This window comes from Felis catus, chromosome B1, assembly GCF_018350175.1.
Source record: "Felis catus isolate Fca126 chromosome B1, F.catus_Fca126_mat1.0, whole genome shotgun sequence".
Lineage (NCBI taxonomy): Eukaryota > Metazoa > Chordata > Mammalia > Carnivora > Felidae > Felis > Felis catus.
This window is the reverse complement of record NC_058371.1, coordinates 11,310,741-11,330,221: the sequence shown is the minus strand read 5'-3', so window position 1 is coordinate 11,330,221 and position 19,481 is coordinate 11,310,741. Positions and strand designations below refer to the sequence as shown.

Below are 19,481 nucleotides of genomic sequence, written 5' to 3'. Positions count from 1 at the left end.
TACAAGAACAGCAATTTTTAATGTAACCTAAAAATGACAATCACATAACTATTTTATAAATTACCTAGAATATGCCAACTCTTATAGAAGAGTATTTACATAAAGATAATAAAACTTTAATAAAATACATTGAAGCAGATGTAAACAAAGGAAGAAATTTGCTATAATTTTGTTTGCGAGGGTCAATGTTGTGAAGTTGTCAATTCTCTCCACATATAAATGCCATCATAACCAAAATCTCGATGGTGTTTTTTTTTTTATTTTTTAAAACTGAACAAGATAATTATAAAAATTATATGAAAGGACAAAAAAGTAAGAAAGAGCCAAGCCTTTCCTGAAAAAATACAGAACAATAGTTATGGACAGTAGTAAGTGTATGCAGTATTGTGGAAGGAGAAAACAGACAAAGGATGATTAGAACATATTTTAACACTGTAGTTTCTCCTCCTTGGACGGTAAGGATTTCTTTAATCAAATGTAAATGGTACAAACCATAATGGAAAATATTGATTACTTTGTCTTCATCAAAATTTACAAACTTTTCATTAAAAACAAAACAAAACAAAATTAACAAATATTCTCATTATACACCACTGATTTTGGAGAGTAAACTTGTATAATAACATTGAAAAACAATTTAGAAACTCTTAAAGAAGTTGAACCTTTATGCACTGACAAAATTCCAAAAACAGTAAAAAATTAAAATCTAATCAATAAAATAGTATTTAGTAAGAGTTTTTTGTACAGAAAACAACAGTCTTCAAACGCAAAACTCATATGAAGCTCAGAGGCATGACATCACAGGAAAACCTAGTCAGTGAAAATGAGGAAGTTATTTAACTTTTGTCATGACTGATTATTACACTGGGGCTCTCCAAGGGTGCCTGCGTGGCTCAGTCGGTTGAGCATTTGACTGTTGATTTCATTGCAGGTCATGACCCCAGGATCGTGGGATCAAGCCCTGCATCAGACTCTGCACTGAGCATCAAGTTGCTTAAGATGCTCTCTCTCTTTTCCCTCTCTCCCTCTCTGCCCCTAGCCCCTGCTCTCTCTAAAAAAAAAAAACAAAAAAAACAAAAATTAAAAAGAAAAAACAATCGGGCTTTCCAGGTGGCAAGGATAAGGGATTGGTTAAAAGTAATTATATCATTCTAAGAAAGAGGATTTAAGTTTATTTTATGATTGACAAGGGCATTTATAAGAAATGACCTAAGTTTTCCCTGTGTTGATGAAGTAATAAGCTTCATTCAATTTTGCTTAGTTGGCTTAAATAGTTTTGTCTGCTAAAGGAATTTTCAAGTTTGATCTCCTTTATGTATTTAACCGTGCACTATGGTAAAATCCCTACGAAAAATCTTTGGCACTAGAAGCCCTGTATCTGATTGATCAAGATAGGGAAGCTGTATTGATCAAAATAGGGAAGGAAAAAAAGCAAGCGGCTGCCTAAATTTCCATTAATAGTATAATAGAATGGATGGAAGAAGAAAATGAGGATTACATTATAGTATAATCACAATACAGAATCTATGTAGCAGTAAAAATGAATGAACTAAAGCTGTATGCATAAACATGATTGATTCTCAAAATGTACTATAACTTTAGAAAGCAAGCAAGTCATAAAATAAATACACTACAAAAAAGCCTCAAAATTATTGATGGAAGATAGATAGGATAGATAAATAGATCGATACATAAAGACATATGTGGTAGAATCATAAAAACAAGCAAAAATTAAGTATTCGTTGTTATAATTATGTCTCAAAGTGAAGAAGAGGTATGAATCAAGTTTAAAGGACCGTCAAGGTCCAGCTAATGTTTTATCTCTTAACCTGGATGTGGACAACATTTTATTAGTATTCTTTAATCTGTGTATTTGTGTGTGTGTGTGTGTGTGTGTGTGTGTGTGTGTGTGTGTGTGTGTGTTTGCAACATATATTCTTTTCAAACGTGATGAAGTTCACAATATTAGCAATTTTTAAATTTAAAGGTAAATTTACACCCATTATATTCTTCCAATGTTTTTTGACCTGCTTTTCTACTTTTTTTTCCTTATCAAGGTTAAAGCTTATCGTTATGTTCACTCTCCACTCTATACATCTTTTACATTTTTCTAGTGTTCCCAAACACTCATATCTGATGTTTCTATTTGTAAGTCATTGCCTATTTATAAAATAAAGGTTTTTTTCCCCTTTCAGATATGTTTTATGTACAATAAGTTTTCTGAGAACTTAAACGCCTCAAGTCTCTTAACCTGGCACTTATGCATTTAAATGGTAGTGTAAAGTGCTTTACTTACAGCAATTTAGGGATATTGCCTCATTTTATTCTTCCACTCAGTGTTGTGGAGAAACCTGATGTTGATCTCATATTCTTTCCTTTTATGTGATCTATTTTTGTTTTCTTTTTGGGAGATTGTCACTGATATTCCTAAACTCCCCCAGCATGTGTCTAGCACAAATTATTTCTTGTTTCTCTTGTTTGGGTTTTACGGGCCGGCCGTTTCAGTGCGAATGTATTAGACACACATTAGAGTCCTGCACAGCATCCCCTCCGCTCCAGCAGCAGGGAAGGAACCTTCTCTTCATGCATTCACAGCAACTCACCTCAGGAGCCTAGCACCTCTGCTTTTCAGCCATAGGGAAAGGGCTTATTCAGCTTGTAGACAAGCCACATGATTCAGGAGTTAACCCCCAAAAGGCCACTCTGGGAGTCAGTGGATATAAATCCCAACTTTGTGTCCTTAGGAAAGACAAATCTGAAACGGTCCGTGGAGGTCTGAAGCTCCTCATCAAAAAGAGGCCTCGTTTGCTCAATAGCAAACCAGATTCTCCTTACCCCAGCTCACTCTCTCCTTTACTTTTGCTTCTTAGGATCAATGTGTCCGTCTGGGTTCCAGCACTGTTTTATGGGGAACACAAACTATGACATTTATATTAAAGTATGCTATTCTATACCTCTGGAATGCTGTGCTTAATATTTATTTCTATAAACACACACTATCCTTTCCAGTTCATTCCTTTATTCAAAGGTTCCTCTTAGAAATTAATCCTAGGAATTCTAGCTTTTGTATTGATTTTTTTTTTTTTCGTTTGTTTCTAACTAAGATTTCTTTAAAAAATATTTCTGGGAGAGTTTCTCACCTCAATTTTCCAACTCACTAATTTTCACTGGGCCTGGAGCTCATGAGAATTTTAATTAAGAAATGAGCTTTGAAGAGGTGATGTAAGGTCTGACATAATGTAATTTGTATTGCTAACAGTATATAAAAGATAATCATTTGTCAAAAATAAAGATGTTCTTTAATTTATTTTTTTGTTGAATAGAAAATCAACATGTCTCAATTTCTTAGACCTCTTAGAAATTCTAGACATCCATAACCACCAGAAATTTTTTGGCATCTTCAATTATTATAGAGATTTCAGAATTTTCTCACATATTCCATTATGTTCTTCAAACATACGTATATCCGTGTGTGTGTGTGTGTGTGTGTGTGTGTGTGTGTGTGTTTATGAGGGCATTTATATATCAATTTTATTAGTCCTAGTTAAACGAAATCAAATATTTTCATCCTCATGACAGCTTTTTTTTTCCAGACTATTTAAAAATTATCCTAAAGCATTATGTTTGAATCATATTCTATTCATTGAAACCTCAACTGAGATGTCAAATAACATTATACTTGAATGCATGCAAATGTACATTGCAATTGACCCAGGACAGTAAAGCCACTTGATACAGTAAACTTTGTTATTTTTCTCCTTTCAAATTTTGCACCGCTAATTTTAAAGAGCTATTTTGAAGCATAATTGGACAACTCTCCTACAAAGCTTTGGCAAGGAGTAGAACAGAGAAGGAAAATTCATGAAACAGTAAAAGAGAGAAACACATACTTTTGCCCTATGGCATTCAAATGAAGTTGCTTAGGAATACTTATCCATATTGTGAATCTGCTGCTGATTATAGCAGTAGCCTTGGACATAACCTCTGCACTTCTCTATTTATCACCTGAATTATGGAGATAATAATACTTACCTGCTTCACAGGGGTGGTGGAAAAAAGTAGTGTATTCTTATTAATAAAATGAAGGAGAAAAATATGTATTAATAAAATCAAAACTATTTTGCTTATTATATTTTTCCTTTAGAAGTTCAAATAATTTAAAATACATCAAAATCAATGAAAGAACCTTGAAACAAAGTTCTTGGACAACAACTCACTTTGTTGTGTGCCTTGTGTATACACTTCAACCGTAAGCAATTTTTAAAAGATGATAAGTTTCTATGTTCAGGGCAGCATAAACCTTAATTTTTTTTTTTTCAACGTTTATTCATTTTTGGGACAGAGAGAGACAGAGCATGAACGGGGGAGGGGCAGAGAGAGAGGGAGACACAGAATCGGAAACAGGCTCCAGGCTCTGAGCCATCAGCCCAGAGCCTGACGCAGGGCTCGAACTCACGGACCGCGAGATCGTGACCTGGCTGAAGTCGGACGCTTAACCGACTGCGCCACCCAGGCGCCCCAAACCTTAATTTTTAAAAGCATTTACAGTAAATTAGTCATATGTTAGTTCAAGTTTGTTGGCCTTTGTATATCAAAAAGCAAATAAAACATCATTTATAAGTCTGGGAATTTTTAATTTTATAGTGAATTATTATATAGTGTGGTATTTTTCAGATTTTTTCTATCCAAAACTATATTTTGTTTTGTCATTAAACTCACTTAACTTGAAATATTTAAAAACTCAACTTGAAATATTTAAAAACTCAATTATTTGTTGGGAACAAGTGGCAATATTTTGATTGGCTCTCTGAACTACAGAGGGGACAATGAAACATAAAATTGACTTTCCATCCATAGTGTCACATCGGCTTATCACCCAAAAGATAATTTCACCTTGCTTCAGTACTTATACTTCAGCCATCTTTGTAACCCATCTTTGCATACTGCACACAATGGGAACTCGACACATATAACTTGAGTAAACAAATGTATGGAAGGTGACAAGAGATGTTAGGACTTGTATCCTTTTGTCAACTAAGAGCTCAAAAAAGAGTTCCCGTTTGATTGAGGTAACTAATAGCTAATTGAGGTAACTATTTCCATTTATATGATATCGATCTGACAATTATTGCCACAGAGCTACCTGATTGCATTTTTCTCTATTACCTTCTTTTACTGCATTTCTGAATCATATGTCATGCTATATAATCTACTTCTATTCAATGTAGATTTTGATGAAACACTTCAGTATCCCGGATTTGGATATCTCCAGTCTTCACTAAAATCTTTCAAGGACTGTTTAAACTTGACACAAATCCCCGGTGAAATTCTCACATCTTGACTATGTATAATGGCAATAAAAATCAAGATTTAAAAGATACAGCATATATTTACAGCTGTGCTTACAACATTGTATAAAGAGCATCTTGACATTGAAGTTGCCAGCAGACTGCATGGGATGAACAGAGTACATCATGTGTAACTATTTCTACTCCAAATCACTCTGTGCTGTTTCCATCTACGAAATCTGTGGTCATAAGGGCATCTTTATAATTCATATGCTCAAGAGCTTTAGTTTAGCATTCATTTTTTAAAATGAGATTCTACTTAGACTTGGGCCAGTTTTATACTTGGTCATATGAAGGCCAACTTTTATACCAAGGCAAAAGAAGAGATCAGATGGGATTTGAACTAAGAAATCCAGGATGCCCTAGTTTTCAACCTTTCCTTTCATCCATACGGATCTCACCATTCCATTAATTTAAATTCTCCATTCTGGTTTAAGCAAAGGTGAAAGTACAGGCTTAGCTGAAGGGGAACTGTACTTAGTTTGGTATAGATTCACTTACAGGGTATGTTAAGTATGAAAAAAAAAAGCAAAGATAATAATCACTTTGTTATTGCAAATTTTCTATGCAACTCAGGGAAATGCTTCAAAGAGAAGGATTCTCAAGGCAATTCCTATTGAAAACCTGCAACAATAATCTTTCTCCTGTATTTTTAGGTTAAAAAATGAGCTTCAACTAAAAATATGCCCCACGCAGGCATTTTTCCCCTCATTTGAAAAATCTACTTAATTACCTTTAGGATATTTCCTTTCAAATATGCCCCCTGAGGTACATCCACTTATTCTACACTTGTCACAGAAAGGTCAGGTCTCCCTAGTGTTTGTGGATACTTGGTTCCACTTAAAGAGTTTAAAAGTCAAAGAATAGAAAAAAGATGGAAATATTACTTCTTTCTTGTAAGATGGCTTTTTCATTGTTATCCTTTATTTATTTACTTATTTACTTTGAAATTTTTTAACGTTTATTTATTATTGAGAGACAGAGCATGAGCATAGGAGGGGCAGACAGAGAATCCAAAGCAGGCTGTAGGCTCCAGGCTCCGAGCTGTCAGCACAGAGCCCGATGCGGAGCTTGAACTCACAAACCGCGAGATCATGACCTGGGCCAAAGTCGGATGCATAACTCACTAAGCCACCCAGGGGCCCCTCATTTTTATCCTTTAAAAATAAATTCACCTCAACAAAAAGTGCAGATGATTTTTTGCTTTCTAAATGCACAAAATTAAAATAAATATTTCCAGGTTACATAAGTGGAATTATGTATTGCTATTAAACAATTAACAAAAGCACTGTATTGACTGCCAGAAACCACTTAGGATGAGTCACCCAAAAATCACCAAGGTGAAAAATAACAAAAATTACTCATTAAAATCCATTCTCACCCGATGCATATAGTACACTTCTGTGACAAATCCTGAGAGAAAGTGCTGCATAAATTATCATAGCACCAGATTCTTTTTTTAAAAATGAAAATCTAAAAGCTACAAAAATCAGTGAATCACAAACAAAAGCTGTCACTGTCTGAAAAGTGTGCCTCAGTGCTTGCACCAGCTTGTTTGGCTGCTGGTTATGGGCATCAGAAATCCACTCTGGCCATATATGTAGACAATCAGCTTAGAAATACAGGAAGTGGTTCACGGAATAAGCAGCCTGGAAAAGCAGGTTCTGCAATCTCACTGGCATCAGGGGCCGCAAGATACCAGAGGCTCAGCAGCTCAGCACTAGTATGGTTAGAATGTTTTTATTGTCGCACTAGTGGACATTGGCCATTGCCACTCTCATCCTCAATTCCAACAGAGCTGCCAAAAGAAACCCAATGTCATTGTCCCTTTGTATCCCACCTTCTGATTCCATCACCGTGAGTGACAGCATTTTATCGACTTTGTCCCTGCCACGTGCGAGTGGCCTGGTTGAGAAGAGATGCCTGGCTTTGAAGATTTCTGTAATCATGTCACCAACCAAATCTGACACTGCTGCTTTATATAAACAAAAATAGTCCTCACAGGCTGCCAAATGACATCTTCAGAACAATATTTTACTTTATTTTGTTATTCACAAGTTTATTTATTTTCAGAGAGAGAGAGTGAGTGGGGGCGGGGGCAGAGAGAGAGAGAGAGAGAGAGAGAGAGAGAGAGAGAGAGAATCACAAGCAGGCTCCATGCTGTCAGTGCAGAGCCCAATGTGGGGCTCCAACTTATGAACCATGAGATCATGGCCTGAGCCAAAACCAAGAGTCAGATGCTCAACTAACTGAGCCACCCAGGCACACCTCCAGAACAATATATATTTTTTTAAATAGCAGGCAGACCAGTGGACTTAACACTACCAATTTTTTGCTGAAGTTACATGGCCAAAGAGAATGACTATTGGATCATTCCTTCACACCTTCATCACAGGTGTAAGTCATTAAATTTTGGTAAGGAAGAAAAGAAGAAAAAAAAAAGGGGGGGCAGGGAGAGAGTGGTTTGACATTCAAATCGCTTGTTATTGGTTAGTCACAGCAGTTGCCTGCATAATCTTACTTGCAGAGGGAGTGTAGTTCTTGGACAGAACTTCTGGACTGTGTTCAGTGCTTAAGCACTTCTGTGACTGCACAAGGAAAATGGAAGGGGTGCCAGGTTGTACCTACCTTGCATGCTTTTCCCCTTTTTTAATGTTTATTTATTATTGAGAGAGAGAGACAGAGAGAGAGAGAGAGAGAGAGAGAGAGAGAGAGAGAGAGAGAGAAAGAGAGAGAGAGAGAGAGAGAGAGAGACAGAGTACATGAGTCAGGGAGGACAGAGAAAGGGAAACAGCATCTGAACTGGGTTCTGCACTGACACCTGTCAGCACAGAGCCCAATGTGGGGCTTGAACTCATGAACGTGAGATAGTGACCTGAGCCAAAGTCAGTCGCTTAACAGACTGAGCCAACCAGAATCCATGATTTTATGTTTTTCTTATGTCAGCACATCTTCTAATAATCTATTGCCCCCTTTTTGGAGTTTCAAAGTCTTTATCACTTCTATATGTTTTAATTCTGAAGTTCCTTACTTAACTCTCCACTTTTTTCCTAGGCTTTATATTCTATATGTAAAGAAGATAAATGGATGGATAGACAGACAGACAGACAGACAGGAGACTCAAAACCTATATCTTAAATTTTATGTCTCAAAACAGTTTAATATTTATTGAAATGATACTAATTTTCCAGCCTTTTCTAACATATGCTAAAGAAACTTATCCTCATAAATTCTTTATAAATAAAAATATCATCTCCTATTTTCTGAGACTTCATGAAACTGCTTGAAAATGTTTGCATGTTTTTCACTTTCCATGAAATCATAAAATAACAGAGTCACTTTTTAACTTCTTAAACTGCTTTTTAAAGTTTATCTATTGTAATTGTTACTTGTATCAAACAGATTCTTGAGAATGGCATTAGCTGTTCAAAGCACTAACCTCATCCTTCAACAGTCTCCGAATAACCTTTGTCAGAAAATAATACACTCTACAATACTTGCTCTTGATTTTCTACCATATAGATTAAAATTTTTACAAGAACAATGTCTCATACCACTGCAGAAATAAGCACCTCCAGCTGAAATGCTAGAGAGTGTTTCCAACTTCAAATAAAAATCTACTGACTTGGCTAACCTTTCAAGGACAAAACTTTTCTCAATGACCTCTGCAAAAAAAAAAAAATCTTTAGGGAAAGTATAAGAGTCTAGAAGAAACTTCTCCTCAGACCTTGAAGAAATACCTCATCTAGATTTGAAAGCAGAATAGGGATTCTTTTACACTACAATGATAAATTCAGATGCCTTGAAGATTAGACCAAATTCTTCCCCAGTTCAACGTTCACTTTCGCATGACCAATGACATCTTTAGTCAACTGTCTGATAGCCGTACTGTTTTAACTCTTAATATCCATCAGTCATCTTTTAGGTATAAAAAATAATTTGATGACTGGGCTAGACTTTTAGGGAAATCGTTTCATGCCTGGAATACTGTTTTAAGGTTGACAAAGTGAGAGTCTTCATTTATTTCACAAATATATGTTTCTATATATTGTCCCCTCTAAGGAAGTGGAGGGAAAGTCGACCACCTCTCTTCCACGGGAAGACTAGCAATATACAAACACACCTCTTCTCCTAAGTATGCACCACAACAAATATAAAGACGTATTCTGAAACTCATTTTTTGCCTTTGGATTCACATGCATCATTCTCTGTGCTACACTCCCTCTGCAAGTATGATGCCAGAGTGGTCTTTTAAAATACGTCATCATAGTATTCCTCTGAGCAATTAACATCATCTGACAGCCCCTCCTTTCACATAGAGTAAAAGCCAAAGACCTCACAATGGCCTCTACATGAGATGCCCACTTCCCTCTCTTGTTACTCCAAGATTTCATCTCTATTATTTTCCCCTCATTCATGTTACGATAGCCATATGAACTTCTCTGTTCTTCTCCAAACATCCAGGCATAACATTACCTTAGGGTCTTATTCCCTCTTCCTCCATATTCTTCATCACTTATTCCTCATGGTCACTGTCTCACCTTCTTCAAGTACAGGATCAAGTTTGATCTTAACTAGGTCCTACCCTGATCATCTCTTTGTAAGAACAATCAGCTCCATTCCCCAGAACATCATAGTTTCGTTTCTCTGCTCTATTACCGTCCATGGACATTTATCATGTTTTAACATACTCTAAAATTTAGCAAAAGTTAATTAAATAATTCGAAATTTAATTCAATTCGCTAAGGTTTTAAATCAAAGTAAAGCTACTCACAATTCTAGCATTCACTGTTGAGCTGGTTGCTGAGATGAACTGGTATCACATTTCACACATGTTACTGCAGCAATCCCAACCACAGGTAGATAACCCAGAAGAGATCCTGCACATATAAAGAGAAGACATGTACAAGAAAGATTACAGCAGTATTTGTCACAAGACAAAACACAAAAGAACCTAAAACAAGTGAGCACATGAATGAACTATGACATAATGCAAGACAATATGGCAAAGTGAATGGACTAACACGGCACACAAAAATACGGATAGCTCTCAGTAATATAACATCTAAGGGAAAAAATGTTTGTTTAATTTACAAAATTTCCTCAAATGCCAACCATAATTGAGTAGAATACTTTTTTTACTGAATTACATATTACTGAATAAGTAATAATTACTGAATACCCTCAGGGTCACACACTGGAACAAACAGGGTTAACAAAAGGACTTCTGATAATCCCAAGAAAAAATACTTTGTTAAGGAGTATATATTTCATTAATTCAGAGAAAAAGATGATCTTCCCAAGCTCTTTAGCGGTTCAATCCCTCTCTGCACCAAATCAGAGTCTCTCTTCAACAAAGGTAGAACCATAAGCCAAAAAAGATCATGGCATTTGGACATAGTAAGTTTTTGTTTTGAGGAGAAAGGGAAAATATTTGAGGGACATTTTCATGGCCCTGAAGATCTACAAGTTGCACTGAACCATCATTGAATCCACAGTGATAGAAATATCCGTGTGAATTTAAAAATAAATTTGTATGTATGCACGTGTGTGTGTGTGTGTGCGTGTGTGAGCGTGTGTGTGTATAATAGTTTGATATGTGGGGGTTTTCTTTCTTAGGCAGCACTGCCTGAGCATAACTCCCCATACATCTGGGCAACATTTTCCCAGGGATTTTTTTTTGTATCCTTTCCAATAAAAATAAAAATGTATGCCAAAGAACAAAGAAATCATTAAATGGAGTCAGGATCTTTTTTTGGTCCTATTCCAATTTAACCTAAGCACATACTAAACAAGCTAATACAATTTTTGTTTTTTATTTGGTTGTGTGATTATTCCGGAGAGACTACAGAAGTGACTAAATGGTAGGAAGCAAGCTAATGTCACTGCCTTCTTCGAAAAGAACAATTTTTATAGTGAAATTTGATGGGATAGAGGAAGTCAGTGGTAATAAATTATTCAAGATAACAATAGTCTTAAGGCATCCATAAGTTATCTGTTTAAATAGTAGCCTATAGCTGAGTTCTATGTCAGAATATAGTTAACTTTGTGCTCGGGGTTGAGATTGTCATGTAGGTAAGGTTAAATAACAATTATGCCATCTTTCTTAACACTGTATATTTTTTTACTTTTAATTCATCATTAAACAGGCCAACCAAATTGAGATCATACATTCAATGAAGGAATTAAACTAATATATCTTTTAGCACTCTGTGTTGTTAGTCAATATAAAGCTACTTTACATGAAGTTATTGGTGGACTACAGTTTCAGGCAAATTACAAAGTATCTCTAACAAATCAGATTTCTGAGAGCAGTATTTTCATTTGTCCTAAAATTCCACTTTGAAATTTCCAATGAACTCTTCTGTTTGACCCTTACCTCAAGAGGTGCAAGTAGAAAAGCCTATAAGGTCATGGCTAATTGGATGCACACATTCTAAGCTAAAAGTTTGAAGAAGTACTTTCATAAGTAATTCGTACTAGGGTATGAATACTAAGGTATTTTAGTCTAATTCCTATGTTTCACTTTATAAATAGTTGACCTTCTTTATGGTTTTCTCTTTGAAAAAAATGATTTCTAAGAATCATGTCATTTCCATGAAAGAAAATTATTAATGTTTGCCTCCAGTTTACAAAATGAAGAAGGTAGAAGAGGCTAGAAAATCATCTATGTTGTTGATTTCTTTCAGGGTTTTTATTTTCTTCTGTTTTTAGAAAACTGTTAGAATGAATGAAAGTGTTGTAAACGCAATTATTAATTGGTATGGATTTGGGCTGCTTATAATAAATAATCTAGTTAAGGATTTTATAGAATAATTGCATAATAAATGTATATTTTGATTACAGCTACATCAAATACATCAATTTTAGTTATTTATATATATATATATATATATATATATATATATATATATATATATCCAAATTCAGAAATGTTACTATTGATTATTAAAAAAAAGAAAATGAATAACATGGTGCTTGAGACTGAGTATTAAGTTTACTGTGCCATAAAGCAAGAAAGAGTAGTGCTGGTTTTAAAATTGTAGGTTAAAAAGCACTAGAAGGAGTCCATGTAAGATTTGCCTTAAGGTATGAGGCTGGGTAGTGCTTGCATCACTTCTCAGTAGGTCGCCTGTGGCTACAGACTCTGAGCCTAGGGAGGAAAGATAATACACACAAAAGCAGTAATTACCAACTGTCACAGAGATTCTGCCTATAAAGACATGAGGCTAGAAAGGTGTAATGTGCCAGGCAGGTAGTTGTCCTTGAACATGACAACTCCATAATCCTTATCTAAGAAGGGGTGAGAACAGAAGAACAAAGAGAGTAAAATCACATAAAAGTGAACCGAAAGAGTAAATACGTCCTGCTTAAAATGAACATGCAAAAGCAAGTAGAAAAAAAATCCAATTGTATGAAAGATAAGCAATTATAACAGACAACTAACATGTTTTTTCCCATGAATTGTAAAGACAATTCTAGTATTTTAAATTTATTGTGAAAGAAATAAATGAAGAAATCACAACCATAAAAAATAAGAAATGATGAAACAGAAACACAATCAAATGAAGCAGGCTAACTGAAATATGAAAGTGAACAAATTAAATTTTTTCCACATGAAAAATGCAGCCTTTAAAATTTAAAAGTGCACAGACTCTAGGCAGTATAAAAATAGTAAATCGGAATATAAAATTGAGAAAAATCACACAGAACTAAGCATCAGAGATGAAAAAGATTAAAAATGTAAAAAACAGGAAAGAGGAAGACAGATAAATTCAGAAGCTAATACTTTTCTGAGAAGGTGAAGGGAGGACAGAGAATCAAGGGAACAGCAAAGAAGTGATATTCAGAGTTAAAATTCAATTGTTTCAATAATTCAATTACTATTGAGTATTTTTCTCAGAAAAGCTTGATGTAGATATAGCACTTGGTATATTAGAAGTGAAAAAAATTACACATAGGCTGTCATGTGCTCAAAAACCGAGCAAAAGGAATAAAGAAATATTTTTAGAGGTGCCTGGGTGGCTCAGTAGGTTGAACAACTGAATCTTGATTTCAGCTGGGTCATGATCTCAAGGTTCTTGAGATCAATCCCCTGCTTGGGATTCCCTCTCTCCCTCTCTCTTGCTCTCCTAAGATAAATAAATACCTTTCAAAAATGGAATAAAGAAGTATTTTTAAATAAATACTAGAAAAAATAAATATATTAACTAGCATAATGATAATTAGGTTTACAACAATGTTTTACAGCAGCAATTCATGCTGGAAGTAAATGGAGTTGTATATGAAAGTAATGACAACAATGGGTATCTACACAGAAGTAATTACCTTGCTAAACAGTCACTCAGGACATCCACCTTTCAACAACACAGTCACTAGGATCAGATTTACATCTTCCACCCCTATTTTTATCAATTAAATATCCAGATTTTATTATTTGTATTTAAAAAAAAAATAGTCCCCAAATGGAGTCTTTCTGTTAAGCCCAGGACACCAAACCAAGGTTTTATACGTAACCTAATTGCTGTTTCAATCTTTCCCAGGAATGTAAAGCATAACCACTAAGTCTGGAGTTTTCTCATCAGCACCAATGAGAAAACCTGCCACTTAGGCCCTTTCTTTCCCCAAAAGAAGAGGAGGTAATCTCCCTGATAGATCCTTTTGTCCCCTAAAGGACGATACCTCACCAGACACAATCATTCTTTTGTTTATGAACTCCTTACCCTGCTTTAGAATGTTTTTCCTTTTTGTAGCCTTTTGGAGTTCCTTTCTGTTTTTGGATGGTATGCTGCCTGATTTATGAGTCATTAATTAAACCAATTGGATCTTACAGGTTTACTCAGTTCAATTTTTGTTATTTAACAGAATTGTGGCTCTCAAGAAATTAGAATTCAGGCAATGAAATACAGAGATCCTTCAGAGATAGGGAATAAACAAATGGAGTGAGTCATCTAACTGCTTTAGTTTACTGCCTAGAGATATCTGAAGTCATGATATAGACCCTGACATCCGTGACACTGAACTGAGTATGTAGGCAACTCAAGTGTCTTCAGTGTGCAGGTCCAAGTATCTGAGAAGTAAAAGGACACAGAGAAAGAACTCCAGAAATCTACAAAGGATCCCCTTCAGGTGTACATTCGTATACTGATCAGCACAAGTGTGTGAGGAAACTAAGAGAGGTTGGTCAGTGAACCACCTAAAGGGAGTAGGGGGAACAGTGTGAGACATTCAAACAAGGCTTGGACTGGTGCCTGTTCCCTCCCACTGGAATTCAAAATCCCCAAATTAATGGGACACTGAATAGAGTACATGGAAGATTTTTGTAAGTAGCAGGGGAAAACACCCTACACTAAAAGTGCTTTGATCTGACCTGAGAATGTTCATCAGCAAGCCCCAAAAGAATGAAATTGTTTCTAAGTCAATTAGCAAACAAAGCCCAAGAATCTTTATGAGAATACAGAAATAACCAGGACACATGACCTAAAATTAACAGCATGTGGCACCCAATTAAAAAATACAAATCGGGCAAAGAAATAGAAAATTATAACTTAAGGTGGAGAGAAAAACCAATCAAGATTGATTTAGAAATGGCACAAATAGAATAGACAAGGACTTTCAAAATAAAATTATTACTCTATTGCATATTCCATCAAGAAGCTATAGCAAAGATGGAACATGTTACACAAAAATATGAAAGAAATAACAAAGGACCCAAATTGAATTTTGAATCATGAAAAATACAATGTCAAAAATAAAAATACACTAAGGTGATAAATGCTAGATGAGATACTTCAGAAGCAAAGATCAGTAAACAAAGCATCAGTGAAGTGTGGAATGACTTCAAGCAGCCAAGTCTGTGGGTAACTGGAATTCTCTAGAGTAGGTGTGTCTGTTGGGGGTAGAGGAGGGTATCAATAAATATTAAAGATATAATGGCCAAATTTTTCTAGTGCAAGGGAGAAGACAGTAGTACAATATCTTTAAAGTGCTAGGAAAAAGTGTAAAAGTCACCTTATAATCTTTTACTAAGAAAAAATATCTTTTAGAAAACAAAGGTGAAATAAGGACTTTGTTCTGACATACAGAAGCTAAAAGAATTCATCACAAGCTAACTGTCTTTGAAAGAAATATTAAAGGAAGTCCTTCAGAAAGAAGGAAAATACCACAAGAAAACCAGGATCTATACAAAGAAACAAAGATTATCAAAAATAGAAAAACCAGGGGCACCTGAGTGGCTCAGCCGATTAAGTGTCTGACTTCAGCTCAGGTCTGATCCCATGGTTTGTGAGTTGGAGCCCCACGTTGGGCTCTCTGTTGTCAGTACAGAGCCCACTTTGGAACGTCTGTCCCTCTGTCTCTCTGCCCCTCCCACACTCATTCTTTCTCTCTCTCTCTCTCTCTCTCTCTCTCTCTCTCTCTCTCTCTCTCTCAAAATAAATAAACACCCCAGAAAATCCATGAGTAAATACAAAGATTATCATTATTATTTAAATAATTAAAGTTAAATTCACTGTTCACACACACACACACACACACACACACAGACACACACTCCAATGTACTGTAGGGTTTACAACATCGTTTAAGTAAAATGTATGGCAACAATAATGTAAAGGTTGGGAAGGGATAGAAAGAAGTACATTCTTATAATGATTTTGTGTTTTATGTTAAGCAGCATACTATCTTTTGAAAGTAAACTGTGAGGAGTTAAAATGTATACATAAATATTATAGCAACTACTAAAATAACACCCCAAAAGAGAGCTATAGGCAATAAATCAACAAAGAAAATAAAAAAGAATCATAAAAATTATTATTTCAAAAGAAATCAGGATAAAGAGAAAATGAAACAAAGAATAGATAGGACAAAGAGATAATGAATGAGAATATAGTAGTTTTAAACACAAACATATAAAAAATCACATTGCATGTAAATCGTGCACCAATTAAATTAAAATACAAAGATTATCATATTGAAATTAAAAATAAGCACCAAATACATGCTGCCTCCAAGAAATCTACTTACTATAAAACACAAAATTGGTCAAAGTATATGAAAGTATAAATAGATTTGCCATGCTAACACCAATGAAAATAAAATTTAGTTTGGCTCTATTAATAACAAAGTAGATTTCAGAACAAACGATGATAATAGAGATCAAGAGAAGGATAAAATTATGGTCAATTCATCAGGAGAACAAAACAATCCTAATCATTCATTTAGCAAGTAATAGAAATTTAAAATATATGAGACAACACTAACAAAGCTGAAAGGAAAAATAATCCACAACACTACTCTCAAAATAATTGATAGAACACATAGAAAATCAGTAAGGATATAAAATATGTGACAAATATTATCAACCAAAACTTCCTAATTGACACTTTATAGAATGATCCATTTAACAATCACAGGATACACATTCTTCTCAAGTGCATTTCAAAACACTTGTCAAGATAGATTCTATTTTGAGCCATAAAATCAATATTTTTAAAAGGATATAATTCTTACAAAGTAGGTTACCTAGCTACAGTTGAGTTAAATTATAAATCAATAACAAGAAGATATCTACAATATCAGCAACTAATTGGATACTCCAACTGGAGGTTGAGTGAAAGACAGCTTGAAGTTCTTTGCCATTAATTTAAAGAGAGGATCTTAAGCATGATTTTTTTATTTTTCTCCAGCCAAATAGAGCTAGAGAGAGAGAGACAAACAAAATTAGTGAGGGTAGACTAATTACAAACATGAGTCTTGGGAATTAAAGAATGTGAAAAAGAAAAGATAGTACATAAAGGAAGAGAGGTGGAGGGATCTCACTGGGGATAGTGAATCCTTGAATTTAAGGTTGAAATTAGAGGGAAAGTCATGGTCAGACTATAATGCTTGAAATTTACATTATGGAATGTTTGCAATTATTGCTTTTGCCAATTATTCAAATAAAAAATAGTTTCAGGAGCCCAAATGTCCATCAACAGATGAATGGATAAAGAAGGTGTGGTATACATATACAATGAAGTATTACTCAGCAATCAAAAAGAATGAAATCTTGTCATTTGCAACTATGTGGATGGAATTAGAGGGTATTATGCTAAGCGAAGCTAGTCAGTTAGAGAAAGAAAAATATCATATGACTTCACTCATATGAGGACTTTAACACAGAACAGATGAACACAAGGAAAGGGAAACAAATATAATACAAAAACAGGGAGGGGGACAAAACATAAGAGACTCTTAAATATGGAGAACAAACAGAGGGTTACTGGAGGGGTTGTGGGGGGGGGGATGGGCTAAAAGTGTAAGGGGCACTTACTCCTGAAATCACTGTTGCTCTATATGCTAATTTTGAGGTAATTAAAAAAAATACTTTCAGAATTACAAACAAGTGTATTCAGAAGGAAATTTAGAAGGAAAGGTGGAAGAGATATATTAAAAAATTCAGAACCACCATAAAAAGGTGAAAAACAAGCAGAACTTGAAAGAATGTGTTTATACCACATGTAACTGATTAAAGAATAACAGAAAGCAGAACATAAGAATTACAAAAATGTAATAAGAAAAGCAAACATAGCCATAAAATAAGGACAGATAATATGAATAAGTCACTTAAAGTAGTAAACCTGAACAGACACAGTATATAAATGAAGCTTAACCCCATCACTGATCAGAAAAATGTATATTTAAGAAGATCAGGGGCGCCTGGGTGGCGCAGTCGGTTAAGCGTCCGACTTCAGCCAGGTCACGATCTCGCGGTCCAGGAGTTCAAGCCCCGCGTCAGGCTCTGGGCTGATGGCTCGGAGCCTGGAGCCTGTTTCGGATTCTGTGTCTCCCTCTCTCTCTGCCCCTCCCCCGTGCATGCTCTGTCTCTCTCTGTCCCAAAAATAAAAATAAAAAAAACGTTGAAAAAAAAAAGATCAAACTCCTCTTGTATGAAATATTTTTTTTTAAATGTGATCCATTCCAATACATGGACACACAAGAGTTCTCACGTTGGTTAGAATATGAGTTAGTCCAAATCACTCTGCAAAAGCAACTGGCAATATTCAGGGAAGCTGAAGATATGCATAGGCTTAAACCAGAAATTCCAATTCTGGATAAACACTCAGACCTGTACTTGAAAAGACATGTACAATGATAATATTCACTGTAATATTAGTTACAATGCGGTAGAAATCAGGGGACTATGGGTGGCTCTGTTAGTTAAGCATCCAACTTTTGGTTTCAGCTCAGGTTATCATCTCACGGTTCCGTGAGATCACTGACTGGGCTCTGCACTGAAGGTGTGGTGCCTACTTGGGATTCTCCTCTCTCTGCCCCTTCCCTGTTCATGCTGTCTCTGTCTCTCTCAAATAAATAAATAAAACCTAAAAAAAAAACCCAAAGTGGTAGAAACCATAATACCTATCAATAAAGGAATAATTAAATACACTGAGGTATTGTTACACCATGGGAAAACTAGGATGAAGTAAACCATTCTGGTTGAACTAAAACTATAAATACCAACACAAGTAACTCTCAAAAAATAGCAAGATGCAAAAAAATATAGGTACAAATACAATTCAAAATACCAACAGCATTTTTCACAGAGCTATAACAAACAATCCTAAATTTTGTGTGGAACCACAAAAGACCCCGAATAGCCAAAGCAATCTGGAAAAAGGAAAGCAAAGCTGGAAGCATCACAATTTCAGATTTCAAGTTATACTATAAAGTCTGGAGTCATCAAGGCAGTATGACACTGGCACAAGAATAGGCACATAAATTAATGGAACAAAATATAAAACCCAGAATTGAAGCCACAACTATATGGCCAATTAATCTCTGACCAAGCAGGAAAGAATATTCAATGAGAAAAAGTCTCTTCAACAAATGGTACTGGGAAAACTGGACAGCAACATGTAAAAGAATGAAATTGGACCATTTTCTCACACCATACACAAAAATAAATTCAAAATGGATGAAAGAACTAAATGTAAGATCTAAAACCATAAAAATAATAGAGAACACAGACAGCAGCCTCTTTGACATGACGACAGCTACTTCTTTCTAGGTGTGTCTCCTGAAGCAAGGGAAACAAAAGCAAAAACAAACTACTGGGACTACATCAAAATTAAAATCTTCTGCACATAGAAG

The 19,481-nt window shown here is 35.1% G+C and overlaps 1 long non-coding RNA gene across 3 annotated transcripts in view; it reads right to left on the bottom strand.

The window, feature by feature from the left end:
• The window catches only part of LOC111560086, a 673,456-nt gene that overhangs the window by 591,874 nt on the left and 62,101 nt on the right, over positions 1-19,481 (bottom strand). For all 3 annotated transcript variants that reach the window (XR_006597321.1, XR_002741596.2, XR_006597320.1), the window contains exon 4: positions 10,123-10,228. This is a non-coding gene — a long non-coding RNA (uncharacterized LOC111560086). The remainder of the gene's footprint in view (positions 1-10,122; positions 10,229-19,481) is intronic.